Source organism: Ictidomys tridecemlineatus, chromosome 1, assembly GCF_052094955.1.
Source record: "Ictidomys tridecemlineatus isolate mIctTri1 chromosome 1, mIctTri1.hap1, whole genome shotgun sequence".
Classification (NCBI taxonomy): Eukaryota; Metazoa; Chordata; class Mammalia; order Rodentia; family Sciuridae; genus Ictidomys; species Ictidomys tridecemlineatus.
In genome coordinates, this window is record NC_135477.1 from 15207853 (window position 1) to 15215779 (window position 7927).

Sequence of the window (7927 nt, forward strand, 5' to 3'; positions counted from 1 at the left end):
GGGAGGAGGGATTTCAGGTGAAGAGACTCACAAGGCTGAAGGCCGGTGGTGGAGGAAGCTACAGGGTTGACTGCAAGAAGTTGAGTCTTGCTAAAAGAGGGGGCCCTGGGGGAAAGAAGTTGTAAGAGGAGAGGTGAGTGGCAAATGGGAGCCAGGGTGAATTCTGAAGAGCCGTGTATGTGTGTGTGTGTGTGTGTGTGTGTGTGTGTGTGTGTGTGTGTGTGTGTGTTATGGAAAGGAATTTATGTTGTGTCCTGGAGGCAGCAAAGAACTATTGAAGAGGTTAAGCAGGAATGTGAAGTGACGAGCTTTCTATTTTAGAAAACTGACTCCGGCTCCTGGTGGAGGATAAACTGGACGATTAGTGAGACCAACAACTAGAAGCCGGTTAGGAAGAATGTCAGTGACCAAAGAGCGTTCAACGCACCAAGCGCCTGCGCAAAGCCAGGGAAAGTAGAAACAGGAACCAGAAGACGCAGGAATCGAGGTGCTTAAGGGGAAGAAAATAAAGGAATTGATAATGAGGGCTCAATTTTTGGACTGGGCATTTGGTTTAAAAAAAAGTGGGGAGTGCTTTTTAAAAAACTAAAAAAATATGTTATAAACCATTTATGGTATACAGGAAGTTGGAAAATAAAGAGAAGAAATACCCATCATTCTAGCACAACCCATATGTTTATTTTGATTCATTTCCTTCCAACAGATCAATTTCTTTCTTTTTTTGGCTGGGTTGGGGGGGGGGGGTAGGTACCAGGGTTTGAACTCAGGGATGCTTGGCCACTGAGCCACATCCCCAGACCTATTTTTTGTATTTATTTAGAGACAGGGTCTCACTGAGTTGCTTAGTGCCTTGCCATTGCTGAGGCTGGGTTTGAACTCACGATTCTCCAGCCTCCTGAGCCGCTGGGATCACAGGCATGAAGATCCAACATATCAATCTCTTAGGTGACGCTTTTCTTGAATGTTGGATGGTAGTTGGGCAACACTGTGTTCTTCAAACCTGTGCAAGACTCACTTTAGACCCACATCTGGAAGCTCTGTCTTCGTTTCTTATTTTGAGGAAGACAATATTTCTGGCCCATCTCAGAATCAGTCACTTTGACTCTGGTCTTATCATGAGCATTTCAGTGTGATTTGTTCCATAGCTTGTGCAGTAGATGACATGTCCTTTCTTCCTCCCCACAGGCCATAAAAATGGTCAAGGTGATGAAACTCCTTATGCCTTTGTGTCCTGGAAAATTGAGGCTGAGCTGCCAAGAAATGACAGTGTTCAAATTGATCCTTGCTCTGGCCTGTGGGGCCGGCTCTTGGAGAAGTTGGTGGGGAAGAGAATGGACTTTCCATTTAGCACTCTGCTTTTTCACTGCCAGGGCATGACCTGAGTGTGCTTCAGCCCCCTGCCTGGCTCCACCAGGAGTGTCCACTATTGGCAAGCTCCGAGCTCTCCACAGGCACGAGTGAAGGCTGAAGCCCTGTTTGGGGAAGGTGTTATGCAGCATGTCAGTGGTCTTGGCTTCAAATGAAAGGCCTCAGGGGGGCATCCAGACGGTGCCCTTGTTCTGTGTTATCAGGCCGAAGGGTGATCTTAGGCAAAGCGCACATTGGACAGAGAGAGTCCAGCCTGGAAGGGGAGCCAAGTCCGTTTGCTAAACCGCGGTGCAGTTTCAATGGAGCATTGGCAAATATGCAGCTACTGGATTCATTCTTTGGATTCTTCCTGTCCCCGTGGCCACAGGGAGACTTTGTCTCCTGGGCATCCACTGGGAGAAACGTAATGATCAGTGAATCGGGCACAGGAGGGACCTGAAGAGTGGCAGAGGAAGAACTGGGAACATGCTGCTGACCAGAAGCAAGGGCTGGAACAGTCTTTATCTGTCACCTGCCCTTGTGCAGGGAGAGCAGGATGGCATCCAAGGGTATGTTTGCTGGGACTTTGCCCAGGCTAATTTTCCATGACAATGGCTGCTCTATGCTCTTTGAGGAGCATTGCATTGGCTTTGCAGGCCTTGTGTGGCCCTGGCCCGAGTTGGAAAAGACTCCCTCTTGGACTTCCGGCTCAACCCAGTAGCGGGTGAGGGACTCTGGCTGTGAGTTACCCGGGAGGCCAGACAAGCATTTCCCTGCTGCACCACCCTTTTTACAGAAGGGAGCCTTTACTGGTCACAGCAGGGCTGTCCAGGACGAAGCAAGTGGCCATCCCTGACCACTGGGCTCTTTCACTCCAGCTGGAAGGCAGGTTGGACTTTGTACTCCACACAGTCCCTGAGAGATTCTGCCAGACAGCATGTCAGAGTGTTTTTCTGACTTTCTGGAGGCCTCACTCTTCACAGCCTGTTCTTAGGAAAAATGCTCTGTGAGGTCAGAGAAGGAAAGACACCTGGAAACCAGGGCCGGGCTGAAGGGCACCAGCAAGAGTGGACACTTAGTGGTGAGCAGAGTTACAAGCTGGTTTTGATGTTCCCTGACGTCTTTAAGAATAGATAGAGAATCAAATAAAGGAAACTACTGATAAGGGGTTTGTGACATAAGCAAGGAAAAATGCAAGTGCTCTGTTCTTTTGAGAGCAATAAAGACAGCAAACAAGGAAATGCCATAAGCCGTGACCCATAGTGTGTACACACACAGGGGAGATTCTTGCTTTCAAGTCACCTTCGTGAAAAGATAAAACTTAGTGAGGGAAATGACTCATAATTACTATTATTAGTATTTTTTAAGTTTGTTCTTTCAATCAAGGTGGCTCTTAAGTAGAGTTTCCCGGGGCAACTTAATCTCTTATGTCAACATGTTGCCTACACAGGCCTCACATTCACACCTTGGGCGTAAGAGTCGAGATGGATGCTGTCCACAAGGCAGCCAATCCCTTATTAACCCCATGGGGACTCTCCACTTACAGGGCTCTAGGCTTCCTAAGCTTAAGTGCATGGGTCCCGAGGCAGAGACGGGACCAAGAGGAGCCTTCCTAATTCTTTTTGGCAGCAAGTGACAGAAAGCAACTTTGAAGCACTTTATGAGCTAGAATAAGACAACTCCCAAAAGAATTAAAAAAAAAAATTGTTTCTAGAAGAATGGGGAAGAGGAGCAAGGTAGGCAGAAGTAACAGTGTCTACTGCAACCTGTGCCTGGGCCCTCTTCCCTCCCCTTCCTCTCCCAGGCGCTTCCGCTGCCACTGGGCCATCTCCCACTCAGGACCTCTTGTTTGATCTCAACTCAACTTCTCCCACCTTGGGCACATGGCGTGCATCCCAGTGAAAATCCTGATCTGTCTAATGCCTATTCGAGGTAGATCAAGGCCCACTAAAGAATTAGGATTGGCAATAGGTCAAAAGTATGGAATGAAAAGGATCCTATGGCCTTCGAATCTTACATTGGGGCTAAGGTCGATGCAGCAAAGAGATGTAATTAAAAATTCTTCCCTTTCCATCTCAGTAAACCACCTATTCCCAAGATTCCAGGGAGTGAGCATTTGACAATATTCAACCTGCACTGCTAAAAAGCCAATATTTGACTGCTGATTGTGCTAAGAAATGTAAGAAGAAACTCAGCATTTTGCTTGGACTCTTGCCTGCAAGTGAGTTCAGGTAAGGAATCATATGGACAATTTCACGAAGATTCAAGAATAGGGCACACTGAGCTCAGAAAACGGAAACCGGAGACGATTCTTGATTCCTACCAGGCACGTCAATAGTAGGTCGCTTCCTCTTTCAAGTCATTTGCTGGAAATGTGTGTGTGTTTGAATGTTTATTTACTTAGCTCTACACTCCTGTTAGGCTGCAAGAAAAGTATTAATCTTGTCCACAGCAGTGTCCCCAACACCCAGCAAAGTACTCCCTGTGTTTCCAGTGAGTTCATGGATCTTCACCTTAAGCAGCACCATATGAAAGTCCAGCTAACTCTATCTGCTTCTATCAGGTCTGACCTCATTTGGTTCCTCTGCTTACTCGCTTTTTCTCCCATAACCTAGATTGCACCTGACCATCCCCTCTAAAGAGCTACTGTAATCAGAGAGAGAAACCACAAAGGCAGACTCACACTAATCAGTATAGAACCTGGTGCGTCCCTGCATGTCTGCCTTGCTGCCTGATCTAGCCATCTTTTCTCCCTTCTTTCTAGAAAAGACATCTTTCCTGGCCACAGGAGAGTGCATGTGATTCAGAGGGGACTAATGGGTGAACTTCAGCTCCCCAGACACAGTGATTGGGTCAAGGGTGAGCAAAACCAAGCCAGGAAGAGTCCTTCCTTGAGATTTTAACAATGAATCTGGAAGAGAGTGATCCTTTTCTCCTCTGAGACCATGGATCTGCTGCAGCAGACATTTTCTCCATCATGAGCTGGAGAGAATGAGCCATGAGTCCGAAGTGGGGACGAAGGCTCAGAGAGCATCCAGACAGCTCTTAACTCCTGATGCCTGAAGGTCAAGTCTACCCTTGTTTTGTTCTTCCCATTGTTCGATTCAGAGATGGAATAAACTCTCCCTTCCTCTCTCTTTCTCTCCCTCCTTTCCTTCCTTTGCTTCAGTTAGTTCAAGTGGACTTTCTCTTGCCACCAAGGAAGTTCTCAATTAATACAAATGCTGAATTTGGTCATTTAGGCTAAACAAATTTTTGCTAGATTATGAATAAAATTCTGAAATGCATGGACATTCAAAGGGGTTGGGGAAGAGTACACTGGCTCAAGAATCTAGGAAAGACTTTGTGGTGGTAAACCTTTACTCTGAGGAGGGACAGAAGGTAAAATGATGAAAGGGAGGGAAGGCAGGGAAGGCATAAGAATGATCCTGGTGTGGATGAGCAGCACTATTTTAGCATCTTCTCAAGGGCTGATTCCTTCTATCCGTTTTCAAATGGAAATTCCTTTAGAATGTGAACTATTTCTTTTTTCATCCTTTGCATAACCAACAATCTTTACAACAGTTTTATGTAAACTCCAAGAAGGATAGTGTTAGTATTCTCAAAATACCCAGTGGTATTCTTATTACTTCCACAGTACTGAGAAACCCATTCCTAGTAGGGAATCTTCGTAATAAGAGGAGTCATAATTTAAATTTTCATAACATCTTATTTTCCCATGCTTTAAATGCTCTTCCTATAATACAGTAGCCCAACAATCTTTAACAGCTTCCAAAACTCTTTTAGCTTTTCCTTGGTACATGGTAGGCCTAGAATAGTTTTAAGACTCTTTTTTGTGTTAAGTATTATTTTTAAAAGTCTGATGAAATCTATGAGTTCTCTCAAGGAAAGTGTACATATTCCATGTGTGCTGCTTTTGCATAAAACTCCAGGGGATTTTCAACCACTCCTGAGACCTCTAGAGAACCACCAAGCTCTGGATAAAAACCCTAATCGTTACAGGATCTAGTGTTTTAGTTATAGTGCGACACCTGTGTGCCTTGAACTGCCCACAGACATCTTTTCCACCGTGTTTTTTTTTTTTTCCTTCTCTCCTTGGGCCTTGTTTTCTTGCGAGTGTTTAAATTTGTTTTATCACGACCTACTTATTTTCCTTGGGAAATCATTTGCAGAACTTGTTTGGGGCTAGCTTGGAGTCACACACATTCCCCTCTTCCCCACCTCAAAAAAAAAAAAAAAAGAAATTGTGCTGGTTTCTGCCCAGTACGTAGAGACTTGACTCTAGTTTAATTGAATGGCTTAGGGTTATTTGGACCACCCAGGTTACATGAATTGGGGACCTTGTGGCAGACTGAATGGTAGGCAAGATATGCTCACCACTTGATTCCCTAATCTAGGAAAGTCACCTTATTTGGAAGAGATTCTGCTCATATAATTAAGATAAAGGACCTTGAGATGAGGATCTGGATAGTCTGGGTGAATCTTCAATCCAACAATAAATGCTATCATGACGGACAAACAGAGGAGAAGCAGAGGTCAAGGGCTGCCGGCAGCCACCCACCAGAGTTGGAAGAGACAAGGAATGACTCGCCTCTAGAGCCTTTGCAGGGAGCCACGCCTGCTAACACCTTGATTTTAGACTCCTGGCCTCCAGAACTGTCAGAAAATAAATTTCTGTTGATTTGAGTCCCCAGTTTGGCGTGATTTGTTACAGCAGCTACAGGAAGTCAGCATGGGCTCCAAATCCACACAAGGGTTGACCTGTTGTGACAATTCCTCTAGGGCCTTCCCTCATTCCTGCCCGGCTCAGCTGGGAGACTACATTCCTTGCTGTCCCCTGGGGCAGAGAATGTCAAAAACGGGGAAGGGCATTTGACTACAAGTTAGTCTGCCACCGTTTCCCGTTTCCTGGATGCTGGAGGAAGATTTAAGATTCCCAGGTCAGAAACAAAGGAAAGCTTATCACTCGCAGCAATAGCAGTAGCCAGAACATCAGCATTCGAGTCAGTTCCCAACCTGTAATTCCCATCGAGTAACATGAAGGAATTCAAATAATGCACATAAATAGGTTTTTTATGGGAAAGAAATCTTGGGTTTAGTGAACAAGTTGAACCTGTCCTCCTATGGTGCCACTAGGAGATGCCATCTCTGTTACACTGGACAGTAGGCCTGCAAGCCCTTTGCTCTAAAGGGAGACACTATTTCCATTTTCCAAGACTAAGCAAATCTGTTTTTTGCTTTGGAGGGAAAAACTATCTTCTAAGGCTGGTCACTGACAAACATCCTAGGGAAAATAGCTCAGGATGAAGGTGGTCAGTGCTACGGCCTGTGAGATGTGCAGAAATACCAGGGACCCTTGGAGACAGGGTGGTCTCCTAACAGAAGGTGCGGAGGGATTGGGTTTTCTTCTGACTTACTCTCACTCTGAAGGTTTATAAGTTATTGATTGCTAATTAACCTTATCTTCCCTCTACCAGAAATGGGCTAGGCAGCTCATGCAAGCCTTCCTGGAGGTAACAGAATCAAAAACATAAATATAGGATGATTCTGCACATAAAATGCAATGACAGAAATGTGTAGGTTTCCGGCGGGTGAGGACGGGTGTTTTGCAGACTACTAAGAGATTTGGTGCAAGTTATTAAAGCCTATCGCCCTGCAAGGCTGTTTGAGTTGCCTTTCAAAGTACTTCCAAAAGAGGAATTCTCCAACTATTTTGGGGAGTCACAGCATTGTTCAAAAAGTACAACTTCCCAGGGTGTCTACTTTGAAGGAGGCCTGACTTATTTGTATCTAGGGCTCAGTGTGAAGGTTCAAAAGCAAATGAGCTGTTTTAATACTTTCTCTTATTTACGGAAAGTCTACCAGCACTAAACTGTGAGGGAGAATTCAGGCAGGAAAGAAGACAAGGGACAAATAAGAATGACAGTTGTGCCAGGGACATTTCTCTACCTGACAGCACATTCCCACCTATGGGTTGGGGGTGGCAGCGCCCAACTGGAGGCTTTGGTTGAAGCAGGAGGAGGTGGGAGTTGCGTAAGCCCTCCCAGCCCTTCCCTGTCATCTGTTTTTATTTGTTGTTTCCCTATGTGAGGTGTTCCCTGGACTAGGAAGCTAGCTCTTCACTCCGCTCTGTGGCTGCTGAGCCTTTCACCATCTGCTACCTAACTCGACAGCCCACTTGGGACTAGAAGTCCCCAAATCAACTAGACTGAACAGAGTTGTACCTCAATTCAACAAAAAAAAAAAAAATGCCTGCTTTCTACCAATTCTCTGGATCCCATTGGTATGAGACCAACCTTTACAGGGACACAAGTCAATGAGTTGCAGGTAAAATCAATTGATTAAGCTGGGGGGGAGAGACAGACAGAGAGACAGAGAGGAGACGGAAATAGACTGCAAAGTAACGAGAAATCCAAATTACCTTTGTTACGTGAAGCAAAACATTTCTGAATTTAGTACCTAGCCTAGAACAAACCCAACCACTGAGATGTGAACCTTTTTTTTTTTTTCTTCCTCCTCTTTTTTCCCTTTTTATTTTTGAGAGCAAAGCACATGTTTCCCCCTGCGTCAGCAAGCCAGG

The 7927-nt window shown here is 45.3% G+C and overlaps 1 long non-coding RNA gene across 2 annotated transcripts; it reads left to right on the plus strand.

The window, feature by feature from the left end:
• The first annotated feature begins 828 nt into the window (after positions 1 to 828).
• On the plus strand, positions 829 to 6033 carry LOC106144729 (uncharacterized). Of its 2 annotated transcripts, none has more exons than XR_013437460.1 (3): positions 829 to 1916; positions 3427 to 3684; positions 5745 to 6033. It is a non-coding gene; the product is annotated as an uncharacterized LOC106144729 (long non-coding RNA). The 2 variants fall into 2 exon arrangements; XR_001229633.4 differs by having other exon boundaries at positions 858 to 1916; positions 3427 to 3578.
• Positions 6034 to 7927: the final 1894 nt, after the last annotated feature.